Source organism: Hoplias malabaricus, unplaced genomic scaffold (genome assembly GCF_029633855.1).
Source record: "Hoplias malabaricus isolate fHopMal1 unplaced genomic scaffold, fHopMal1.hap1 scaffold_52, whole genome shotgun sequence".
Lineage (NCBI taxonomy): Eukaryota > Metazoa > Chordata > Actinopteri > Characiformes > Erythrinidae > Hoplias > Hoplias malabaricus.
Window position 1 is genome coordinate 159,236 of NW_027100972.1, and position 18,382 is coordinate 177,617.

Consider the following 18,382-nt stretch of genomic DNA (forward strand, 5'->3'; position numbering starts at 1 on the left):
AAATATTTGCTCGTCATTGTGGCTTAGGCTCACTCCAGCTTTCGGTCGAGCATTGGTGGTTCAGTGGTAGAATTCTCGCCTGCCACGCGGGAGGCCCGGGTTCGATTCCCGGCCAATGCAAAACAGCAGTTTTAAGCCAGGTGTAAATTGAAGAGTCACAAATTACGTTAGCTACATGAACGAGTATTGATCAATCAGTGTTCTACTGTCATACACGCAAAATATTTGCTCGTCATTGTGGCTTAGGCTCACTCCAGCTTTCGGTCAAGCATTGGTGGGTCAGTGGTAGAATTCTCGCCTGCCACGCGGGAGGCCCGGGTTCGATTCCCGGCCAATGCAAAACAGCAGTTTTAAGCCAGGTGTAAATTGAAGAGTCACAAATTACGTTAGCTACATGAACGAGTATTGATCAACCAGTGTTCTACTGTCATACACGCAAAATATTTGCTCGTCATTGTGGCTTAGGCTCACTCCAGCTTTCGGTCAAGCATTGGTGGTTCAGTGGTAGAATTCTCGCCTGCCACGCGGGAGGCCCGGGTTCGATTCCCGGCCAATGCAAAACAGCAGTTTTAAGCCAGGTGTAAATTTAAGAGTCACAAATTACGTTAGCTACATGAACGAGTATGGATCAATCAGTGTTCTACTGTCATACATGCAAAATATTTACTCGTTATTTTGGCCTAGGCTCACTTTGGTCAAGCATTGGTGGTTCAGTGGTAGAATTCTAGCCTGCCACGCGGGAGGCCCTGGTTCGATTCCCGGCCAATGCAAAACAGCAGTTTTAAGCCAGGTGTAAATTGAAGAGTCACAAATTACGTTAGCTACATGAACGAGTATTGATCAATCAGTGTTCTAATGTCATACACGCAAAATATTTGCTCGTCATTGTGGCTTAGGCTCACTCCAGCTTTCGGTCGAGCATTGGTGGTTCAGTGGTAGAATTCTCGCCTGCCACGCGGGAGGCCCGGGTTCGATTCCCGGCCAATGCAAAACAGCAGTTTTAAGCCAGGTGTAAATTGAAGAGTCACAAATTACGTTAGCTACATGAACGAGTATTGATCAATCAGTGTTCTACTGTCATACACGCAAAATATTTGCTCGTCATTGTGGCTTAGGCTCACTCCAGCTTTCGGTCGAGCATTGGTGGTTCAGTGGTAGAATTCTCGCCTGCCACGCGGGAGGCCCGGGTTCGATTCCCGGCCAATGCAAAACAGCAGTTTTAAGCCAGGTGTAAATTGAAGAGTCACAAATTACGTTAGCTACATGAACGAGTATTGATCAATCAGTGTTCTACTGTCATACACGCAAAATATTTGCTCGTCATTGTGGCTTAGGCTCACTCCAGCTTTCGGTCAAGCATTGGTGGTTCAGTGGTAGAATTCTCGCCTGCCACGCGGGAGGCCCGGGTTCGATTCCCGGCCAATGCAAAACAGCAGTTTTAAGCCAGGTGTAAATTGAAGAGTCACAAATTACGTTAGCTACATGAACGAGTATTGATCAATCAGTGTTCTACTGTCATACACGCAAAATATTTGCTCGTCATTGTGGCTTAGGCTCACTCCAGCTTTCGGTCAAGCATTGGTGGTTCAGTGGTAGAATTCTCGCCTGCCACGCGGGAGGCCCGGGTTCGATTCCCGGCCAATGCAAAACAGCAATTTTAAGCCAGGTGTAAATTGAAGAGTCACAAATTACGTTAGCTGCATGAACGAGTATGGATCAATCAGTGTTCTACTGTCATACATGCAAAATATTTACTCGTCATTGTGGCTTAGGCTCACTCCAGCTTTCGGTCAAGCATTGGTGGTTCAGTGGTAGAATTCTAGCCTGCCACGCGGGAGGCCCGGGTTCGATTCCCGGCCAATGCAAAACAGCAGTTTTAAGCCAGGTGTAAATTGAAGAGTCACAAATTACGTTAGCTACATGAATGAGTATTGATCAATCAGTGTTCTACTGTCATACACGCAAAATATTTGCTCGTCATTGTGGCTTAGGCTCACTCCAGCTTTCGGTCAAGCATTGGTGGTTCAGTGGTAGAATTCTCGCCTGCCACGCGGGAGGCCCGGGTTCGATTCCCGGCCAATGCAAAACAGCAATTTTAAGCCAGGTGTAAATTGAAGAGTCACAAATTACGTTAGCTGCATGAACGAGTATGGATCAATCAGTGTTCTACTGTCATACATGCAAAATATTTACTCGTCATTGTGGCTTAGGCTCACTCCAGCTTTCAGTCAAGCATTGGTGGTTCAGTGGTAGAATTCTAGCCTGCCACGCGGGAGGCCCGGGTTCGATTCCCGGCCAATGCAAAACAGCAGTTTTAAGCCAGGTGTAAATTGAAGAGTCACAAATTACGTTAGCTACATGAACGAGTATTGATCAATCAGTGTTCTACTGTCATACACGCAAAATATTTGCTCGTCATTGTGGCTTAGGCTCACTCCAGCTTTCGGTCAAGCATTGGTGGTTCAGTGGTAGAATTCTCGCCTGCCACGCGGGAGGCCCGGGTTTGATTCCCGGCCAATGCAAAACAGCAGTTTTAAGCCAGGTGTAAATTTAAGAGTCACAAATTACGTTAGCTACATGAACGAGTATGGATCAATCAGTGTTCTACTGTCATACATGCAAAATATTTACTCGTTATTTTGGCCTAGGCTCACTTTGGTCAAGCATTGGTGGTTCAGTGGTAGAATTCTAGCCTGCCACGCGGGAGGCCCGGGTTCGATTCCCGGCCAATGCAAAACAGCAGTTTTAAGCCAGGTGTAAATTGAAGAGTCACAAATTACGTTAGCTACATGAACGAGTATTGATCAATCAGTGTTCTAATGTCATACACGCAAAATATTTGCTCGTCATTGTGGCTTAGGCTCACTCCAGCTTTCGGTCGAGCATTGGTGGTTCAGTGGTAGAATTCTCGCCTGCCACGCGGGAGGCCCGGGTTCGATTCCCGGCCAATGCAAAACAGCAGTTTTAAGCCAGGTGTAAATTGAAGAGTCACAAATTACGTTAGCTACATGAACGAGTATTGATCAATCAGTGTTCTACTGTCATACACGCAAAATATTTGCTCGTCATTGTGGCTTAGGCTCACTCCAGCTTTCGGTCGAGCATTGGTGGTTCAGTGGTAGAATTCTCGCCTGCCACGCGGGAGGCCCGGGTTCGATTCCCGGCCAATGCAAAACAGCAGTTTTAAGCCAGGTGTAAATTGAAGAGTCACAAATTACGTTAGCTACATGAACGAGTATTGATCAATCAGTGTTCTACTGTCATACACGCAAAATATTTGCTCGTCATTGTGGCTTAGGCTCACTCCAGCTTTCGGTCAAGCATTGGTGGTTCAGTGGTAGAATTCTCGCCTGCCACGCGGGAGGCCCGGGTTCGATTCCCGGCCAATGCAAAACAGCAGTTTTAAGCCAGGTGTAAATTGAAGAGTCACAAATTACGTTAGCTACATGAACGAGTATTGATCAATCAGTGTTCTACTGTCATACACGCAAAATATTTGCTCGTCATTGTGGCTTAGGCTCACTCCAGCTTTCGGTCAAGCATTGGTGGTTCAGTGGTAGAATTCTCGCCTGCCACGCGGGAGGCCCGGGTTCGATTCCCGGCCAATGCAAAACAGCAGTTTTAAGCCAGGTGTAAATTGAAGAGTCACAAATTACGTTAGCTACATGAACGAGTATTGATCAATCAGTGTTCTACTGTCATACACGCAAAATATTTGCTCGTCATTGTGGCTTAGGCTCACTCCAGCTTTCGGTCAAGCATTGGTGGTTCAGTGGTAGAACTCTCGCCTGCCATGCGGGAGGCCCGGGTTCGATTCCCGGCCAATGCAAAACAGCAGTTTTAAGCCAGGTGTAAATTGAAGAGTCACAAATTACGTTAGCTACATGAACGAGTATGGATCAATCAGTGTTCTACTGTCATACACGCAAAATATTTTCTCGTCATTGTGGCTTAGGCTCACTCCAGCTTTCGGTCAAGCATTGTTGGTTCAGTGGTAGAATTCTCGCCTGCTACGCGGGAGGCCCGGGTTCGATTCCCGGCCAATGCAAAACAGCAGTTTTAAGCCAGGTGTAAATTGAAGAGTCACAAATTACGTTAGCTACATGAACGAGTATTGATCAATCAGTGTTCTTCTCTCATACATGCAAATTATTTGCTCGTCATTGTGGCTTAGGCTCACTCCAGCTTTCGGTCAAGCATTGGTGGTTCAGTGGTAGAATTCTCGCCTGCCACGCGGGAGGCCCGGGTTCGATTCCCGGCCAACGCAAAACAGCAGTTTTAAGCCAGGTGTAAATTTAAGAGTCACAAATTACGTTAGCTACATGAACGAGTATGGATCAATCAGTGTTCTACTGTCATACATGCAAAATATTTACTCGTTATTTTGGCCTAGGCTCACTTTGGTCAAGCATTGGTGGTTCAGTGGTAGAATTCTCGCCTGCTACGCGGGAGGCCCGGGTTCGATTCCCGGCCAATGCAAAACAGCAGTTTTAAGCCAGGTGTAAATTGAAGAGTCACAAATTACGTTAGCTACATGAACGAGTATGGATCAATCAGTGTTCTACTGTCATACACGCAAAATATTTGCTCGTCATTGTGGCTTAGGCTCACTCCAGCTTTCGGTCAAGCATTGGTGGTTCAGTGGTAGAATTCTCGCCTGCTACGCGGGAGGCCCGGGTTCGATTCCCGGCCAATGCAAAACAGCAGTTTTAAGCCAGGTGTAAATTGAAGAGTCACAAATTACGTTAGCTACATGAACGAGTATTGATCAATCAGTGTTCTTCTCTCATACATGCAAATTATTTGCTCGTCATTGTGGCTTAGGCTCACTCCAGCTTTCGGTCAAGCATTGGTGGTTCAGTGGTAGAATTCTAGCCTGCCACGCGGGAGGCCCGGGTTCGATTCCCGGCCAATGCAAAACAGCAGTTTTAAGCCAGGTGTAAATTGAAGAGTCACAAATTACGTTAGCTACATGAACGAGTATTGATCAATCAGTGTTCTAATGTCATACACGCAAAATATTTGCTCGTCATTGTGGCTTAGGCTCACTCCAGCTTTCGGTCGAGCATTGGTGGTTCAGTGGTAGAATTCTCGCCTTCCACGCGGGAGGCCCGGGTTCGATTCCCGGCCAATGCAAAACAGCAGTTTTAAGCCAGGTGTAAATTGAAGAGTCACAAATTACGTTAGCTACATGAACGAGTATTGATCAATCAGTGTTCTACTGTCATACACGCAAAATATTTGCTCGTCATTGTGGCTTAGGCTCACTCCAGCTTTCGGTCAAGCATTGGTGGGTCAGTGGTAGAATTCTCGCCTGCCACGCGGGAGGCCCGGGTTCGATTCCCGGCCAATGCAAAACAGCAGTTTTAAGCCAGGTGTAAATTGAAGAGTCACAAATTACGTTAGCTACATGAACGAGTATTGATCAATCAGTGTTCTACTGTCATACACGCAAAATATTTGCTCGTCATTGTGGCTTAGGCTCACTCCAGCTTTCGGTCAAGCATTGGTGGTTCAGTGGTAGAATTCTCGCCTGCCACGCGGGAGGCCCGGGTTCGATTCCCGGCCAATGCAAAACAGCAGTTTTAAGCCAGGTGTAAATTTAAGAGTCACAAATTACGTTAGCTACATGAACGAGTATGGATCAATCAGTGTTCTACTGTCATACATGCAAAATATTTACTCGTTATTTTGGCCTAGGCTCACTTTGGTCAAGCATTGGTGGTTCAGTGGTAGAATTCTAGCCTGCCACGCGGGAGGCCCTGGTTCGATTCCCGGCCAATGCAAAACAGCAGTTTTAAGCCAGGTGTAAATTGAAGAGTCACAAATTACGTTAGCTACATGAACGAGTATTGATCAATCAGTGTTCTAATGTCATACACGCAAAATATTTGCTCGTCATTGTGGCTTAGGCTCACTCCAGCTTTCGGTCGAGCATTGGTGGTTCAGTGGTAGAATTCTCGCCTGCCACGCGGGAGGCCCGGGTTCGATTCCCGGCCAATGCAAAACAGCAGTTTTAAGCCAGGTGTAAATTGAAGAGTCACAAATTACGTTAGCTACATGAACGAGTATTGATCAATCAGTGTTCTACTGTCATACACGCAAAATATTTGCTCGTCATTGTGGCTTAGGCTCACTCCAGCTTTCGGTCGAGCATTGGTGGTTCAGTGGTAGAATTCTCGCCTGCCACGCGGGAGGCCCGGGTTCGATTCCCGGCCAATGCAAAACAGCAGTTTTAAGCCAGGTGTAAATTGAAGAGTCACAAATTACGTTAGCTACATGAACGAGTATTGATCAATCAGTGTTCTACTGTCATACACGCAAAATATTTGCTCGTCATTGTGGCTTAGGCTCACTCCAGCTTTCGGTCAAGCATTGGTGGTTCAGTGGTAGAATTCTCGCCTGCCACGCGGGAGGCCCGGGTTCGATTCCCGGCCAATGCAAAACAGCAGTTTTAAGCCAGGTGTAAATTGAAGAGTCACAAATTACGTTAGCTACATGAACGAGTATTGATCAATCAGTGTTCTACTGTCATACACGCAAAATATTTGCTCGTCATTGTGGCTTAGGCTCACTCCAGCTTTCGGTCAAGCATTGGTGGTTCAGTGGTAGAATTCTCGCCTGCCACGCGGGAGGCCCGGGTTCGATTCCCGGCCAATGCAAAACAGCAATTTTAAGCCAGGTGTAAATTGAAGAGTCACAAATTACGTTAGCTGCATGAACGAGTATGGATCAATCAGTGTTCTACTGTCATACATGCAAAATATTTACTCGTCATTGTGGCTTAGGCTCACTCCAGCTTTCGGTCAAGCATTGGTGGTTCAGTGGTAGAATTCTAGCCTGCCACGCGGGAGGCCCGGGTTCGATTCCCGGCCAATGCAAAACAGCAGTTTTAAGCCAGGTGTAAATTGAAGAGTCACAAATTACGTTAGCTACATGAACGAGTATTGATCAATCAGTGTTCTACTGTCATACACGCAAAATATTTGCTCGTCATTGTGGCTTAGGCTCACTCCAGCTTTCGGTCAAGCATTGGTGGTTCAGTGGTAGAATTCTCGCCTGCCACGCGGGAGGCCCGGGTTCGATTCCCGGCCAATGCAAAACAGCAATTTTAAGCCAGGTGTAAATTGAAGAGTCACAAATTACGTTAGCTGCATGAACGAGTATGGATCAATCAGTGTTCTACTGTCATACATGCAAAATATTTACTCGTCATTGTGGCTTAGGCTCACTCCAGCTTTCAGTCAAGCATTGGTGGTTCAGTGGTAGAATTCTAGCCTGCCACGCGGGAGGCCCGGGTTCGATTCCCGGCCAATGCAAAACAGCAGTTTTAAGCCAGGTGTAAATTGAAGAGTCACAAATTACGTTAGCTACATGAACGAGTATTGATCAATCAGTGTTCTACTGTCATACACGCAAAATATTTGCTCGTCATTGTGGCTTAGGCTCACTCCAGCTTTCGGTCAAGCATTGGTGGTTCAGTGGTAGAATTCTCGCCTGCCACGCGGGAGGCCCGGGTTTGATTCCCGGCCAATGCAAAACAGCAGTTTTAAGCCAGGTGTAAATTTAAGAGTCACAAATTACGTTAGCTACATGAACGAGTATGGATCAATCAGTGTTCTACTGTCATACATGCAAAATATTTACTCGTTATTTTGGCCTAGGCTCACTTTGGTCAAGCATTGGTGGTTCAGTGGTAGAATTCTAGCCTGCCACGCGGGAGGCCCGGGTTCGATTCCCGGCCAATGCAAAACAGCAGTTTTAAGCCAGGTGTAAATTGAAGAGTCACAAATTACGTTAGCTACATGAACGAGTATTGATCAATCAGTGTTCTAATGTCATACACGCAAAATATTTGCTCGTCATTGTGGCTTAGGCTCACTCCAGCTTTCGGTCGAGCATTGGTGGTTCAGTGGTAGAATTCTCGCCTGCCACGCGGGAGGCCCGGGTTCGATTCCCGGCCAATGCAAAACAGCAGTTTTAAGCCAGGTGTAAATTGAAGAGTCACAAATTACGTTAGCTACATGAACGAGTATTGATCAATCAGTGTTCTACTGTCATACACGCAAAATATTTGCTCGTCATTGTGGCTTAGGCTCACTCCAGCTTTCGGTCGAGCATTGGTGGTTCAGTGGTAGAATTCTCGCCTGCCACGCGGGAGGCCCGGGTTCGATTCCCGGCCAATGCAAAACAGCAGTTTTAAGCCAGGTGTAAATTGAAGAGTCACAAATTACGTTAGCTACATGAACGAGTATTGATCAATCAGTGTTCTACTGTCATACACGCAAAATATTTGCTCGTCATTGTGGCTTAGGCTCACTCCAGCTTTCGGTCGAGCATTGGTGGTTCAGTGGTAGAATTCTCGCCTGCCACGCGGGAGGCCCGGGTTCGATTCCCGGCCAATGCAAAACAGCAGTTTTAAGCCAGGTGTAAATTGAAGAGTCACAAATTACGTTAGCTACATGAACGAGTATTGATCAATCAGTGTTCTACTGTCATACACGCAAAATATTTGCTCGTCATTGTGGCTTAGGCTCACTCCAGCTTTCGGTCAAGCATTGGTGGTTCAGTGGTAGAATTCTCGCCTGCCACGCGGGAGGCCCGGGTTCGATTCCCGGCCAATGCAAAACAGCAGTTTTAAGCCAGGTGTAAATTGAAGAGTCACAAATTACGTTAGCTACATGAACGAGTATTGATCAATCAGTGTTCTACTGTCATACACGCAAAATATTTGCTCGTCATTGTGGCTTAGGCTCACTCCAGCTTTCGGTCAAGCATTGGTGGTTCAGTGGTAGAATTCTCGCCTGCCACGCGGGAGGCCCGGGTTCGATTCCCGGCCAATGCAAAACAGCAATTTTAAGCCAGGTGTAAATTGAAGAGTCACAAATTACGTTAGCTGCATGAACGAGTATGGATCAATCAGTGTTCTACTGTCATACATGCAAAATATTTACTCGTCATTGTGGCTTAGGCTCACTCCAGCTTTCGGTCAAGCATTGGTGGTTCAGTGGTAGAATTCTAGCCTGCCACGCGGGAGGCCCGGGTTCGATTCCCGGCCAATGCAAAACAGCAGTTTTAAGCCAGGTGTAAATTGAAGAGTCACAAATTACGTTAGCTACATGAACGAGTATTGATCAATCAGTGTTCTACTGTCATACACGCAAAATATTTGCTCGTCATTGTGGCTTAGGCTCACTCCAGCTTTCGGTCAAGCATTGGTGGTTCAGTGGTAGAATTCTCGCCTGCCACGCGGGAGGCCCGGGTTCGATTCCCGGCCAATGCAAAACAGCAATTTTAAGCCAGGTGTAAATTGAAGAGTCACAAATTACGTTAGCTGCATGAACGAGTATGGATCAATCAGTGTTCTACTGTCATACATGCAAAATATTTACTCGTCATTGTGGCTTAGGCTCACTCCAGCTTTCAGTCAAGCATTGGTGGTTCAGTGGTAGAATTCTAGCCTGCCACGCGGGAGGCCCGGGTTCGATTCCCGGCCAATGCAAAACAGCAGTTTTAAGCCAGGTGTAAATTGAAGAGTCACAAATTACGTTAGCTACATGAACGAGTATTGATCAATCAGTGTTCTACTGTCATACACGCAAAATATTTGCTCGTCATTGTGGCTTAGGCTCACTCCAGCTTTCGGTCAAGCATTGGTGGTTCAGTGGTAGAATTCTCGCCTGCCACGCGGGAGGCCCGGGTTTGATTCCCGGCCAATGCAAAACAGCAGTTTTAAGCCAGGTGTAAATTTAAGAGTCACAAATTACGTTAGCTACATGAACGAGTATGGATCAATCAGTGTTCTACTGTCATACATGCAAAATATTTACTCGTTATTTTGGCCTAGGCTCACTTTGGTCAAGCATTGGTGGTTCAGTGGTAGAATTCTAGCCTGCCACGCGGGAGGCCCGGGTTCGATTCCCGGCCAATGCAAAACAGCAGTTTTAAGCCAGGTGTAAATTGAAGAGTCACAAATTACGTTAGCTACATGAACGAGTATTGATCAATCAGTGTTCTAATGTCATACACGCAAAATATTTGCTCGTCATTGTGGCTTAGGCTCACTCCAGCTTTCGGTCGAGCATTGGTGGTTCAGTGGTAGAATTCTCGCCTGCCACGCGGGAGGCCCGGGTTCGATTCCCGGCCAATGCAAAACAGCAGTTTTAAGCCAGGTGTAAATTGAAGAGTCACAAATTACGTTAGCTACATGAACGAGTATTGATCAATCAGTGTTCTACTGTCATACACGCAAAATATTTGCTCGTCATTGTGGCTTAGGCTCACTCCAGCTTTCGGTCGAGCATTGGTGGTTCAGTGGTAGAATTCTCGCCTGCCACGCGGGAGGCCCGGGTTCGATTCCCGGCCAATGCAAAACAGCAGTTTTAAGCCAGGTGTAAATTGAAGAGTCACAAATTACGTTAGCTACATGAACGAGTATTGATCAATCAGTGTTCTACTGTCATACACGCAAAATATTTGCTCGTCATTGTGGCTTAGGCTCACTCCAGCTTTCGGTCAAGCATTGGTGGTTCAGTGGTAGAATTCTCGCCTGCCACGCGGGAGGCCCGGGTTCGATTCCCGGCCAATGCAAAACAGCAGTTTTAAGCCAGGTGTAAATTGAAGAGTCACAAATTACGTTAGCTACATGAACGAGTATTGATCAATCAGTGTTCTACTGTCATACACGCAAAATATTTGCTCGTCATTGTGGCTTAGGCTCACTCCAGCTTTCGGTCAAGCATTGGTGGTTCAGTGGTAGAATTCTCGCCTGCCACGCGGGAGGCCCGGGTTCGATTCCCGGCCAATGCAAAACAGCAGTTTTAAGCCAGGTGTAAATTGAAGAGTCACAAATTACGTTAGCTACATGAACGAGTATTGATCAATCAGTGTTCTACTGTCATACACGCAAAATATTTGCTCGTCATTGTGGCTTAGGCTCACTCCAGCTTTCGGTCAAGCATTGGTGGTTCAGTGGTAGAACTCTCGCCTGCCATGCGGGAGGCCCGGGTTCGATTCCCGGCCAATGCAAAACAGCAGTTTTAAGCCAGGTGTAAATTGAAGAGTCACAAATTACGTTAGCTACATGAACGAGTATGGATCAATCAGTGTTCTACTGTCATACACGCAAAATATTTTCTCGTCATTGTGGCTTAGGCTCACTCCAGCTTTCGGTCAAGCATTGTTGGTTCAGTGGTAGAATTCTCGCCTGCTACGCGGGAGGCCCGGGTTCGATTCCCGGCCAATGCAAAACAGCAGTTTTAAGCCAGGTGTAAATTGAAGAGTCACAAATTACGTTAGCTACATGAACGAGTATTGATCAATCAGTGTTCTTCTCTCATACATGCAAATTATTTGCTCGTCATTGTGGCTTAGGCTCACTCCAGCTTTCGGTCAAGCATTGGTGGTTCAGTGGTAGAATTCTCGCCTGCCACGCGGGAGGCCCGGGTTCGATTCCCGGCCAACGCAAAACAGCAGTTTTAAGCCAGGTGTAAATTTAAGAGTCACAAATTACGTTAGCTACATGAACGAGTATGGATCAATCAGTGTTCTACTGTCATACATGCAAAATATTTACTCGTTATTTTGGCCTAGGCTCACTTTGGTCAAGCATTGGTGGTTCAGTGGTAGAATTCTCGCCTGCTACGCGGGAGGCCCGGGTTCGATTCCCGGCCAATGCAAAACAGCAGTTTTAAGCCAGGTGTAAATTGAAGAGTCACAAATTACGTTAGCTACATGAACGAGTATGGATCAATCAGTGTTCTACTGTCATACACGCAAAATATTTGCTCGTCATTGTGGCTTAGGCTCACTCCAGCTTTCGGTCAAGCATTGGTGGTTCAGTGGTAGAATTCTCGCCTGCTACGCGGGAGGCCCGGGTTCGATTCCCGGCCAATGCAAAACAGCAGTTTTAAGCCAGGTGTAAATTGAAGAGTCACAAATTACGTTAGCTACATGAACGAGTATTGATCAATCAGTGTTCTTCTCTCATACATGCAAATTATTTGCTCGTCATTGTGGCTTAGGCTCACTCCAGCTTTCGGTCAAGCATTGGTGGTTCAGTGGTAGAATTCTCGCCTGCCACGCGGGAGGCCCGGGTTCGATTCCCGGCCAATGCAAAACAGCAGTTTTAAGCCAGGTGTAAATTTAAGAGTCACAAATTACGTTAGCTACATGAACGAGTATGGATCAATCAGTGTTCTACTGTCATACACGCAAAATATTTGCTCGTCATTGTGGCTTAGGCTCACTCCAGCTTTCGGTCAAGCATTGGTGGTTCAGTGGTAGAATTCTCGCCTGCCACGCGGGAGGCCCGGGTTCGATTCCCGGCCAATGCAAAACAGCAGTTTTAAGCCAGGTGTAAATTTAAGAGTCACAAATTACGTTAGCTACATGAACGAGTATGGATCAATCAGTGTTCTACTGTCATACATGCAAAATATTTACTCGTTATTTTGGCCTAGGCTCACTTTGGTCAAGCATTGGTGGTTCAGTGGTAGAATTCTAGCCTGCCACGCGGGAGGCCCTGGTTCGATTCCCGGCCAATGCAAAACAGCAGTTTTAAGCCAGGTGTAAATTGAAGAGTCACAAATTACGTTAGCTACATGAACGAGTATTGATCAATCAGTGTTCTAATGTCATACACGCAAAATATTTGCTCGTCATTGTGGCTTAGGCTCACTCCAGCTTTCGGTCGAGCATTGGTGGTTCAGTGGTAGAATTCTCGCCTGCCACGCGGGAGGCCCGGGTTCGATTCCCGGCCAATGCAAAACAGCAGTTTTAAGCCAGGTGTAAATTGAAGAGTCACAAATTACGTTAGCTACATGAACGAGTATTGATCAATCAGTGTTCTACTGTCATACACGCAAAATATTTGCTCGTCATTGTGGCTTAGGCTCACTCCAGCTTTCGGTCGAGCATTGGTGGTTCAGTGGTAGAATTCTCGCCTGCCACGCGGGAGGCCCGGGTTCGATTCCCGGCCAATGCAAAACAGCAGTTTTAAGCCAGGTGTAAATTGAAGAGTCACAAATTACGTTAGCTACATGAACGAGTATTGATCAATCAGTGTTCTACTGTCATACACGCAAAATATTTGCTCGTCATTGTGGCTTAGGCTCACTCCAGCTTTCGGTCAAGCATTGGTGGTTCAGTGGTAGAATTCTCGCCTGCCACGCGGGAGGCCCGGGTTCGATTCCCGGCCAATGCAAAACAGCAGTTTTAAGCCAGGTGTAAATTGAAGAGTCACAAATTACGTTAGCTACATGAACGAGTATTGATCAATCAGTGTTCTACTGTCATACACGCAAAATATTTGCTCGTCATTGTGGCTTAGGCTCACTCCAGCTTTCGGTCAAGCATTGGTGGTTCAGTGGTAGAATTCTCGCCTGCCACGCGGGAGGCCCGGGTTCGATTCCCGGCCAATGCAAAACAGCAATTTTAAGCCAGGTGTAAATTGAAGAGTCACAAATTACGTTAGCTGCATGAACGAGTATGGATCAATCAGTGTTCTACTGTCATACATGCAAAATATTTACTCGTCATTGTGGCTTAGGCTCACTCCAGCTTTCGGTCAAGCATTGGTGGTTCAGTGGTAGAATTCTAGCCTGCCACGCGGGAGGCCCGGGTTCGATTCCCGGCCAATGCAAAACAGCAGTTTTAAGCCAGGTGTAAATTGAAGAGTCACAAATTACGTTAGCTACATGAACGAGTATTGATCAATCAGTGTTCTACTGTCATACACGCAAAATATTTGCTCGTCATTGTGGCTTAGGCTCACTCCAGCTTTCGGTCAAGCATTGGTGGTTCAGTGGTAGAATTCTCGCCTGCCACGCGGGAGGCCCGGGTTCGATTCCCGGCCAATGCAAAACAGCAATTTTAAGCCAGGTGTAAATTGAAGAGTCACAAATTACGTTAGCTGCATGAACGAGTATGGATCAATCAGTGTTCTACTGTCATACATGCAAAATATTTACTCGTCATTGTGGCTTAGGCTCACTCCAGCTTTCAGTCAAGCATTGGTGGTTCAGTGGTAGAATTCTAGCCTGCCACGCGGGAGGCCCGGGTTCGATTCCCGGCCAATGCAAAACAGCAGTTTTAAGCCAGGTGTAAATTGAAGAGTCACAAATTACGTTAGCTACATGAACGAGTATTGATCAATCAGTGTTCTACTGTCATACACGCAAAATATTTGCTCGTCATTGTGGCTTAGGCTCACTCCAGCTTTCGGTCAAGCATTGGTGGTTCAGTGGTAGAATTCTCGCCTGCCACGCGGGAGGCCCGGGTTTGATTCCCGGCCAATGCAAAACAGCAGTTTTAAGCCAGGTGTAAATTTAAGAGTCACAAATTACGTTAGCTACATGAACGAGTATGGATCAATCAGTGTTCTACTGTCATACATGCAAAATATTTACTCGTTATTTTGGCCTAGGCTCACTTTGGTCAAGCATTGGTGGTTCAGTGGTAGAATTCTAGCCTGCCACGCGGGAGGCCCGGGTTCGATTCCCGGCCAATGCAAAACAGCAGTTTTAAGCCAGGTGTAAATTGAAGAGTCACAAATTACGTTAGCTACATGAACGAGTATTGATCAATCAGTGTTCTAATGTCATACACGCAAAATATTTGCTCGTCATTGTGGCTTAGGCTCACTCCAGCTTTCGGTCGAGCATTGGTGGTTCAGTGGTAGAATTCTCGCCTGCCACGCGGGAGGCCCGGGTTCGATTCCCGGCCAATGCAAAACAGCAGTTTTAAGCCAGGTGTAAATTGAAGAGTCACAAATTACGTTAGCTACATGAACGAGTATTGATCAATCAGTGTTCTACTGTCATACACGCAAAATATTTGCTCGTCATTGTGGCTTAGGCTCACTCCAGCTTTCGGTCGAGCATTGGTGGTTCAGTGGTAGAATTCTCGCCTGCCACGCGGGAGGCCCGGGTTCGATTCCCGGCCAATGCAAAACAGCAGTTTTAAGCCAGGTGTAAATTGAAGAGTCACAAATTACGTTAGCTACATGAACGAGTATTGATCAATCAGTGTTCTACTGTCATACACGCAAAATATTTGCTCGTCATTGTGGCTTAGGCTCACTCCAGCTTTCGGTCAAGCATTGGTGGTTCAGTGGTAGAATTCTCGCCTGCCACGCGGGAGGCCCGGGTTCGATTCCCGGCCAATGCAAAACAGCAGTTTTAAGCCAGGTGTAAATTGAAGAGTCACAAATTACGTTAGCTACATGAACGAGTATTGATCAATCAGTGTTCTACTGTCATACACGCAAAATATTTGCTCGTCATTGTGGCTTAGGCTCACTCCAGCTTTCGGTCAAGCATTGGTGGTTCAGTGGTAGAATTCTCGCCTGCCACGCGGGAGGCCCGGGTTCGATTCCCGGCCAATGCAAAACAGCAGTTTTAAGCCAGGTGTAAATTGAAGAGTCACAAATTACGTTAGCTACATGAACGAGTATTGATCAATCAGTGTTCTACTGTCATACACGCAAAATATTTGCTCGTCATTGTGGCTTAGGCTCACTCCAGCTTTCGGTCAAGCATTGGTGGTTCAGTGGTAGAACTCTCGCCTGCCATGCGGGAGGCCCGGGTTCGATTCCCGGCCAATGCAAAACAGCAGTTTTAAGCCAGGTGTAAATTGAAGAGTCACAAATTACGTTAGCTACATGAACGAGTATGGATCAATCAGTGTTCTACTGTCATACACGCAAAATATTTTCTCGTCATTGTGGCTTAGGCTCACTCCAGCTTTCGGTCAAGCATTGTTGGTTCAGTGGTAGAATTCTCGCCTGCTACGCGGGAGGCCCGGGTTCGATTCCCGGCCAATGCAAAACAGCAGTTTTAAGCCAGGTGTAAATTGAAGAGTCACAAATTACGTTAGCTACATGAACGAGTATTGATCAATCAGTGTTCTTCTCTCATACATGCAAATTATTTGCTCGTCATTGTGGCTTAGGCTCACTCCAGCTTTCGGTCAAGCATTGGTGGTTCAGTGGTAGAATTCTCGCCTGCCACGCGGGAGGCCCGGGTTCGATTCCCGGCCAACGCAAAACAGCAGTTTTAAGCCAGGTGTAAATTTAAGAGTCACAAATTACGTTAGCTACATGAACGAGTATGGATCAATCAGTGTTCTACTGTCATACATGCAAAATATTTACTCGTTATTTTGGCCTAGGCTCACTTTGGTCAAGCATTGGTGGTTCAGTGGTAGAATTCTCGCCTGCTACGCGGGAGGCCCGGGTTCGATTCCCGGCCAATGCAAAACAGCAGTTTTAAGCCAGGTGTAAATTGAAGAGTCACAAATTACGTTAGCTACATGAACGAGTATGGATCAATCAGTGTTCTACTGTCATACACGCAAAATATTTGCTCGTCATTGTGGCTTAGGCTCACTCCAGCTTTCGGTCAAGCATTGGTGGTTCAGTGGTAGAATTCTCGCCTGCTACGCGGGAGGCCCGGGTTCGATTCCCGGCCAATGCAAAACAGCAGTTTTAAGCCAGGTGTAAATTGAAGAGTCACAAATTACGTTAGCTACATGAACGAGTATTGATCAATCAGTGTTCTTCTCTCATACATGCAAATTATTTGCTCGTCATTGTGGCTTAGGCTCACTCCAGCTTTCGGTCAAGCATTGGTGGTTCAGTGGTAGAATTCTCGCCTGCCACGCGGGAGGCCCGGGTTCGATTCCCGGCCAATGCAAAACAGCAGTTTTAAGCCAGGTGTAAATTTAAGAGTCACAAATTACGTTAGCTACATGAACGAGTATGGATCAATCAGTGTTCTACTGTCATACACGCAAAATATTTGCTCGTCATTGTGGCTTAGGCTCACTCCAGCTTTCGGTCAAGCATTGGTGGTTCAGTGGTAGAATTCTCGCCTGCTACGCGGGAGGCCCGGGTTCGATTCCCGGCCAATGCAAAACAGCAGTTTTAAGCCAGGTGTAAATTGAAGAGTCACAAATTACGTTAGCTACATGAACGAGTATTGATCAATCAGTGTTCTTCTCTCATACATGCAAATTATTTGCTCGTCATTGTGGCTTAGGCTCACTCCAGCTTTCGGTCAAGCATTGGTGGTTCAGTGGTAGAATTCTCGCCTGCCACGCGGGAGGCCCGGGTTCGATTCCCGGCCAATGCAAAACAGCAGTTTTAAGCCAGGTGTAAATTTAAGAGTCACAAATTACGTTAGCTACATGAACGAGTATGGATCAATCAGTGTTCTACTGTCATACATGCAAAATATTTACTCGTTATTTTGGCCTAGGCTCACTTTGGTCAAGCATTGGTGGTTCAGTGGTAGAATTCTAGCCTGCTACGCGGGAGGCCCGGGTTCGATTCCCGGCCAATGCAAAACAGCAGTTTTAAGCCAGGTGTAAATTGAAGAGTCACAAATTACGTTAGCTACATGAACGAGTATGGATCAATCAGTGTTCTACTGTCATACATGCAAAATATTTACTCGTCATTTTGGCCTAGGCTCACTTTGGTCAAGCATTGGTGGTTCAGTGGTAGAATTCTCGCCTGCCACGCGGGAGGCCCGGGTTCGATTCCCGGCCAATGCAAAACAGCAGTTTTAAGCCAGGTGTAAATTGAAGAGTCACAAATTACGTTAGCTACATGAACGAGTATGGATCAATCAGTGTTCTACTGTCATACATGCAAAATATTTACTCGTCATTTTGGCCTAGGCTCACTTTCGTCAAGCATTGGTGGTTCAGTGGTAGAATTCTCGCCTGCCACGCGGGAGGCCCGGGTTCGATTCCCGGCCAATGCAAAACAGCAGTTTTAAGCCAGGTGTAAATTGAAGAGTCACAAATTACGTTAGCTACATGAACGAGTATTGATCAATCAGTGTTCTACTGTCATACACGCAAAATATTTGCTCGTCATTGTGGCTTAGGCTCACTCCAGCTTTCGGTCAAGCATTGGTGGTTCAGTGGTAGAATTCTCGCCTGCTACGCGGGAGGCCCGGGTTCGGTTCCCGGCCAATGCAAAACAGCAGTTTTAAGCCAGGTGTAAATTGAAGAGTCACAAATTACGTTAGCTACATGAACGAGTATGGATCAATCAGTGTTCTACTGTCATACACGCAAAATATTTGCTCGTCATTGTGGCTTAGGCTCACTCCAGCTTTCGGTCAAGCATTGGTGGTTCAGTGGTAGAATTCTCGCCTGCTACGCGGGAGGCCCGGGTTCGATTCCCGGCCAATGCAAAACAGCAGTTTTAAGCCAGGTGTAAATTGAAGAGTCACAAATTACGTTAGCTACATGAACGAGTATTGATCAATCAGTGTTCTACTGTCATACACGCAAAATATTTGCTCGTCATTGTGGCTTAGGCTCACTCCAGCTTTCGGTCAAGCATTGTTGGTTCAGTGGTAGAATTCTC

The 18,382-nt window shown here is 46.5% G+C and overlaps 59 non-coding genes across 59 annotated transcripts; all 59 read left to right on the forward strand.

The window, feature by feature from the left end:
- Positions 1 to 49: 49 nt before the first annotated feature.
- On the forward strand, positions 50 to 120 carry trnag-gcc (transfer RNA glycine (anticodon GCC)). The gene has a single exon. It is a non-coding gene; the product is annotated as a tRNA-Gly (tRNA).
- Positions 121 to 487: 367 nt separating this feature from the next.
- Positions 488 to 558, forward strand: trnag-gcc (transfer RNA glycine (anticodon GCC)). Its single transcript has one exon. It is a non-coding gene; the product is annotated as a tRNA-Gly (tRNA).
- A 360-nt stretch (positions 559 to 918) lies between these two features.
- On the forward strand, positions 919 to 989 carry trnag-gcc (transfer RNA glycine (anticodon GCC)). The gene has a single exon. It is a non-coding gene; the product is annotated as a tRNA-Gly (tRNA).
- Positions 990 to 1,137: 148 nt separating this feature from the next.
- trnag-gcc (transfer RNA glycine (anticodon GCC)) lies at positions 1,138 to 1,208 on the forward strand. The gene has a single exon. It is a non-coding gene; the product is annotated as a tRNA-Gly (tRNA).
- A 148-nt stretch (positions 1,209 to 1,356) lies between these two features.
- trnag-gcc (transfer RNA glycine (anticodon GCC)) lies at positions 1,357 to 1,427 on the forward strand. The gene has a single exon. It is a non-coding gene; the product is annotated as a tRNA-Gly (tRNA).
- A 148-nt stretch (positions 1,428 to 1,575) lies between these two features.
- On the forward strand, positions 1,576 to 1,646 carry trnag-gcc (transfer RNA glycine (anticodon GCC)). Its single transcript has one exon. It is a non-coding gene; the product is annotated as a tRNA-Gly (tRNA).
- Positions 1,647 to 2,013: 367 nt separating this feature from the next.
- trnag-gcc (transfer RNA glycine (anticodon GCC)) lies at positions 2,014 to 2,084 on the forward strand. Its single transcript has one exon. It is a non-coding gene; the product is annotated as a tRNA-Gly (tRNA).
- Positions 2,085 to 2,882: 798 nt separating this feature from the next.
- On the forward strand, positions 2,883 to 2,953 carry trnag-gcc (transfer RNA glycine (anticodon GCC)). The gene has a single exon. It is a non-coding gene; the product is annotated as a tRNA-Gly (tRNA).
- A 148-nt stretch (positions 2,954 to 3,101) lies between these two features.
- Positions 3,102 to 3,172, forward strand: trnag-gcc (transfer RNA glycine (anticodon GCC)). Its single transcript has one exon. It is a non-coding gene; the product is annotated as a tRNA-Gly (tRNA).
- A 148-nt stretch (positions 3,173 to 3,320) lies between these two features.
- trnag-gcc (transfer RNA glycine (anticodon GCC)) lies at positions 3,321 to 3,391 on the forward strand. Its single transcript has one exon. It is a non-coding gene; the product is annotated as a tRNA-Gly (tRNA).
- Positions 3,392 to 3,539: 148 nt separating this feature from the next.
- On the forward strand, positions 3,540 to 3,610 carry trnag-gcc (transfer RNA glycine (anticodon GCC)). The gene has a single exon. It is a non-coding gene; the product is annotated as a tRNA-Gly (tRNA).
- A 148-nt stretch (positions 3,611 to 3,758) lies between these two features.
- Positions 3,759 to 3,829, forward strand: trnag-gcc (transfer RNA glycine (anticodon GCC)). Its single transcript has one exon. It is a non-coding gene; the product is annotated as a tRNA-Gly (tRNA).
- Positions 3,830 to 3,977: 148 nt separating this feature from the next.
- Positions 3,978 to 4,048, forward strand: trnas-gcu (transfer RNA serine (anticodon GCU)). The gene has a single exon. It is a non-coding gene; the product is annotated as a tRNA-Ser (tRNA).
- Positions 4,049 to 4,408: 360 nt separating this feature from the next.
- Positions 4,409 to 4,479, forward strand: trnas-gcu (transfer RNA serine (anticodon GCU)). Its single transcript has one exon. It is a non-coding gene; the product is annotated as a tRNA-Ser (tRNA).
- A 148-nt stretch (positions 4,480 to 4,627) lies between these two features.
- trnas-gcu (transfer RNA serine (anticodon GCU)) lies at positions 4,628 to 4,698 on the forward strand. The gene has a single exon. It is a non-coding gene; the product is annotated as a tRNA-Ser (tRNA).
- Positions 4,699 to 5,065: 367 nt separating this feature from the next.
- trnag-ucc (transfer RNA glycine (anticodon UCC)) lies at positions 5,066 to 5,136 on the forward strand. Its single transcript has one exon. It is a non-coding gene; the product is annotated as a tRNA-Gly (tRNA).
- Positions 5,137 to 5,503: 367 nt separating this feature from the next.
- trnag-gcc (transfer RNA glycine (anticodon GCC)) lies at positions 5,504 to 5,574 on the forward strand. Its single transcript has one exon. It is a non-coding gene; the product is annotated as a tRNA-Gly (tRNA).
- A 360-nt stretch (positions 5,575 to 5,934) lies between these two features.
- Positions 5,935 to 6,005, forward strand: trnag-gcc (transfer RNA glycine (anticodon GCC)). The gene has a single exon. It is a non-coding gene; the product is annotated as a tRNA-Gly (tRNA).
- A 148-nt stretch (positions 6,006 to 6,153) lies between these two features.
- On the forward strand, positions 6,154 to 6,224 carry trnag-gcc (transfer RNA glycine (anticodon GCC)). Its single transcript has one exon. It is a non-coding gene; the product is annotated as a tRNA-Gly (tRNA).
- A 148-nt stretch (positions 6,225 to 6,372) lies between these two features.
- Positions 6,373 to 6,443, forward strand: trnag-gcc (transfer RNA glycine (anticodon GCC)). Its single transcript has one exon. It is a non-coding gene; the product is annotated as a tRNA-Gly (tRNA).
- A 148-nt stretch (positions 6,444 to 6,591) lies between these two features.
- Positions 6,592 to 6,662, forward strand: trnag-gcc (transfer RNA glycine (anticodon GCC)). Its single transcript has one exon. It is a non-coding gene; the product is annotated as a tRNA-Gly (tRNA).
- A 367-nt stretch (positions 6,663 to 7,029) lies between these two features.
- Positions 7,030 to 7,100, forward strand: trnag-gcc (transfer RNA glycine (anticodon GCC)). Its single transcript has one exon. It is a non-coding gene; the product is annotated as a tRNA-Gly (tRNA).
- Positions 7,101 to 7,898: 798 nt separating this feature from the next.
- trnag-gcc (transfer RNA glycine (anticodon GCC)) lies at positions 7,899 to 7,969 on the forward strand. The gene has a single exon. It is a non-coding gene; the product is annotated as a tRNA-Gly (tRNA).
- A 148-nt stretch (positions 7,970 to 8,117) lies between these two features.
- On the forward strand, positions 8,118 to 8,188 carry trnag-gcc (transfer RNA glycine (anticodon GCC)). Its single transcript has one exon. It is a non-coding gene; the product is annotated as a tRNA-Gly (tRNA).
- A 148-nt stretch (positions 8,189 to 8,336) lies between these two features.
- trnag-gcc (transfer RNA glycine (anticodon GCC)) lies at positions 8,337 to 8,407 on the forward strand. Its single transcript has one exon. It is a non-coding gene; the product is annotated as a tRNA-Gly (tRNA).
- Positions 8,408 to 8,555: 148 nt separating this feature from the next.
- Positions 8,556 to 8,626, forward strand: trnag-gcc (transfer RNA glycine (anticodon GCC)). Its single transcript has one exon. It is a non-coding gene; the product is annotated as a tRNA-Gly (tRNA).
- A 148-nt stretch (positions 8,627 to 8,774) lies between these two features.
- On the forward strand, positions 8,775 to 8,845 carry trnag-gcc (transfer RNA glycine (anticodon GCC)). The gene has a single exon. It is a non-coding gene; the product is annotated as a tRNA-Gly (tRNA).
- Positions 8,846 to 9,212: 367 nt separating this feature from the next.
- On the forward strand, positions 9,213 to 9,283 carry trnag-gcc (transfer RNA glycine (anticodon GCC)). The gene has a single exon. It is a non-coding gene; the product is annotated as a tRNA-Gly (tRNA).
- A 798-nt stretch (positions 9,284 to 10,081) lies between these two features.
- On the forward strand, positions 10,082 to 10,152 carry trnag-gcc (transfer RNA glycine (anticodon GCC)). The gene has a single exon. It is a non-coding gene; the product is annotated as a tRNA-Gly (tRNA).
- Positions 10,153 to 10,300: 148 nt separating this feature from the next.
- On the forward strand, positions 10,301 to 10,371 carry trnag-gcc (transfer RNA glycine (anticodon GCC)). Its single transcript has one exon. It is a non-coding gene; the product is annotated as a tRNA-Gly (tRNA).
- A 148-nt stretch (positions 10,372 to 10,519) lies between these two features.
- trnag-gcc (transfer RNA glycine (anticodon GCC)) lies at positions 10,520 to 10,590 on the forward strand. Its single transcript has one exon. It is a non-coding gene; the product is annotated as a tRNA-Gly (tRNA).
- Positions 10,591 to 10,738: 148 nt separating this feature from the next.
- On the forward strand, positions 10,739 to 10,809 carry trnag-gcc (transfer RNA glycine (anticodon GCC)). Its single transcript has one exon. It is a non-coding gene; the product is annotated as a tRNA-Gly (tRNA).
- A 148-nt stretch (positions 10,810 to 10,957) lies between these two features.
- trnag-gcc (transfer RNA glycine (anticodon GCC)) lies at positions 10,958 to 11,028 on the forward strand. Its single transcript has one exon. It is a non-coding gene; the product is annotated as a tRNA-Gly (tRNA).
- Positions 11,029 to 11,176: 148 nt separating this feature from the next.
- trnas-gcu (transfer RNA serine (anticodon GCU)) lies at positions 11,177 to 11,247 on the forward strand. Its single transcript has one exon. It is a non-coding gene; the product is annotated as a tRNA-Ser (tRNA).
- Positions 11,248 to 11,607: 360 nt separating this feature from the next.
- trnas-gcu (transfer RNA serine (anticodon GCU)) lies at positions 11,608 to 11,678 on the forward strand. Its single transcript has one exon. It is a non-coding gene; the product is annotated as a tRNA-Ser (tRNA).
- Positions 11,679 to 11,826: 148 nt separating this feature from the next.
- On the forward strand, positions 11,827 to 11,897 carry trnas-gcu (transfer RNA serine (anticodon GCU)). The gene has a single exon. It is a non-coding gene; the product is annotated as a tRNA-Ser (tRNA).
- A 148-nt stretch (positions 11,898 to 12,045) lies between these two features.
- On the forward strand, positions 12,046 to 12,116 carry trnag-gcc (transfer RNA glycine (anticodon GCC)). Its single transcript has one exon. It is a non-coding gene; the product is annotated as a tRNA-Gly (tRNA).
- Positions 12,117 to 12,264: 148 nt separating this feature from the next.
- trnag-gcc (transfer RNA glycine (anticodon GCC)) lies at positions 12,265 to 12,335 on the forward strand. Its single transcript has one exon. It is a non-coding gene; the product is annotated as a tRNA-Gly (tRNA).
- A 360-nt stretch (positions 12,336 to 12,695) lies between these two features.
- trnag-gcc (transfer RNA glycine (anticodon GCC)) lies at positions 12,696 to 12,766 on the forward strand. The gene has a single exon. It is a non-coding gene; the product is annotated as a tRNA-Gly (tRNA).
- A 148-nt stretch (positions 12,767 to 12,914) lies between these two features.
- On the forward strand, positions 12,915 to 12,985 carry trnag-gcc (transfer RNA glycine (anticodon GCC)). Its single transcript has one exon. It is a non-coding gene; the product is annotated as a tRNA-Gly (tRNA).
- Positions 12,986 to 13,133: 148 nt separating this feature from the next.
- trnag-gcc (transfer RNA glycine (anticodon GCC)) lies at positions 13,134 to 13,204 on the forward strand. The gene has a single exon. It is a non-coding gene; the product is annotated as a tRNA-Gly (tRNA).
- Positions 13,205 to 13,352: 148 nt separating this feature from the next.
- On the forward strand, positions 13,353 to 13,423 carry trnag-gcc (transfer RNA glycine (anticodon GCC)). The gene has a single exon. It is a non-coding gene; the product is annotated as a tRNA-Gly (tRNA).
- A 367-nt stretch (positions 13,424 to 13,790) lies between these two features.
- trnag-gcc (transfer RNA glycine (anticodon GCC)) lies at positions 13,791 to 13,861 on the forward strand. Its single transcript has one exon. It is a non-coding gene; the product is annotated as a tRNA-Gly (tRNA).
- A 798-nt stretch (positions 13,862 to 14,659) lies between these two features.
- On the forward strand, positions 14,660 to 14,730 carry trnag-gcc (transfer RNA glycine (anticodon GCC)). Its single transcript has one exon. It is a non-coding gene; the product is annotated as a tRNA-Gly (tRNA).
- A 148-nt stretch (positions 14,731 to 14,878) lies between these two features.
- Positions 14,879 to 14,949, forward strand: trnag-gcc (transfer RNA glycine (anticodon GCC)). The gene has a single exon. It is a non-coding gene; the product is annotated as a tRNA-Gly (tRNA).
- A 148-nt stretch (positions 14,950 to 15,097) lies between these two features.
- Positions 15,098 to 15,168, forward strand: trnag-gcc (transfer RNA glycine (anticodon GCC)). Its single transcript has one exon. It is a non-coding gene; the product is annotated as a tRNA-Gly (tRNA).
- A 148-nt stretch (positions 15,169 to 15,316) lies between these two features.
- Positions 15,317 to 15,387, forward strand: trnag-gcc (transfer RNA glycine (anticodon GCC)). Its single transcript has one exon. It is a non-coding gene; the product is annotated as a tRNA-Gly (tRNA).
- Positions 15,388 to 15,535: 148 nt separating this feature from the next.
- Positions 15,536 to 15,606, forward strand: trnag-gcc (transfer RNA glycine (anticodon GCC)). Its single transcript has one exon. It is a non-coding gene; the product is annotated as a tRNA-Gly (tRNA).
- A 148-nt stretch (positions 15,607 to 15,754) lies between these two features.
- trnas-gcu (transfer RNA serine (anticodon GCU)) lies at positions 15,755 to 15,825 on the forward strand. The gene has a single exon. It is a non-coding gene; the product is annotated as a tRNA-Ser (tRNA).
- A 360-nt stretch (positions 15,826 to 16,185) lies between these two features.
- trnas-gcu (transfer RNA serine (anticodon GCU)) lies at positions 16,186 to 16,256 on the forward strand. The gene has a single exon. It is a non-coding gene; the product is annotated as a tRNA-Ser (tRNA).
- A 148-nt stretch (positions 16,257 to 16,404) lies between these two features.
- trnas-gcu (transfer RNA serine (anticodon GCU)) lies at positions 16,405 to 16,475 on the forward strand. The gene has a single exon. It is a non-coding gene; the product is annotated as a tRNA-Ser (tRNA).
- A 148-nt stretch (positions 16,476 to 16,623) lies between these two features.
- Positions 16,624 to 16,694, forward strand: trnag-gcc (transfer RNA glycine (anticodon GCC)). The gene has a single exon. It is a non-coding gene; the product is annotated as a tRNA-Gly (tRNA).
- A 148-nt stretch (positions 16,695 to 16,842) lies between these two features.
- Positions 16,843 to 16,913, forward strand: trnas-gcu (transfer RNA serine (anticodon GCU)). Its single transcript has one exon. It is a non-coding gene; the product is annotated as a tRNA-Ser (tRNA).
- A 148-nt stretch (positions 16,914 to 17,061) lies between these two features.
- trnag-gcc (transfer RNA glycine (anticodon GCC)) lies at positions 17,062 to 17,132 on the forward strand. The gene has a single exon. It is a non-coding gene; the product is annotated as a tRNA-Gly (tRNA).
- A 141-nt stretch (positions 17,133 to 17,273) lies between these two features.
- Positions 17,274 to 17,344, forward strand: trnas-gcu (transfer RNA serine (anticodon GCU)). The gene has a single exon. It is a non-coding gene; the product is annotated as a tRNA-Ser (tRNA).
- A 141-nt stretch (positions 17,345 to 17,485) lies between these two features.
- On the forward strand, positions 17,486 to 17,556 carry trnag-gcc (transfer RNA glycine (anticodon GCC)). Its single transcript has one exon. It is a non-coding gene; the product is annotated as a tRNA-Gly (tRNA).
- Positions 17,557 to 17,697: 141 nt separating this feature from the next.
- trnag-gcc (transfer RNA glycine (anticodon GCC)) lies at positions 17,698 to 17,768 on the forward strand. Its single transcript has one exon. It is a non-coding gene; the product is annotated as a tRNA-Gly (tRNA).
- A 148-nt stretch (positions 17,769 to 17,916) lies between these two features.
- Positions 17,917 to 17,987, forward strand: trnas-gcu (transfer RNA serine (anticodon GCU)). Its single transcript has one exon. It is a non-coding gene; the product is annotated as a tRNA-Ser (tRNA).
- Positions 17,988 to 18,135: 148 nt separating this feature from the next.
- Positions 18,136 to 18,206, forward strand: trnas-gcu (transfer RNA serine (anticodon GCU)). Its single transcript has one exon. It is a non-coding gene; the product is annotated as a tRNA-Ser (tRNA).
- Positions 18,207 to 18,382: the final 176 nt, after the last annotated feature.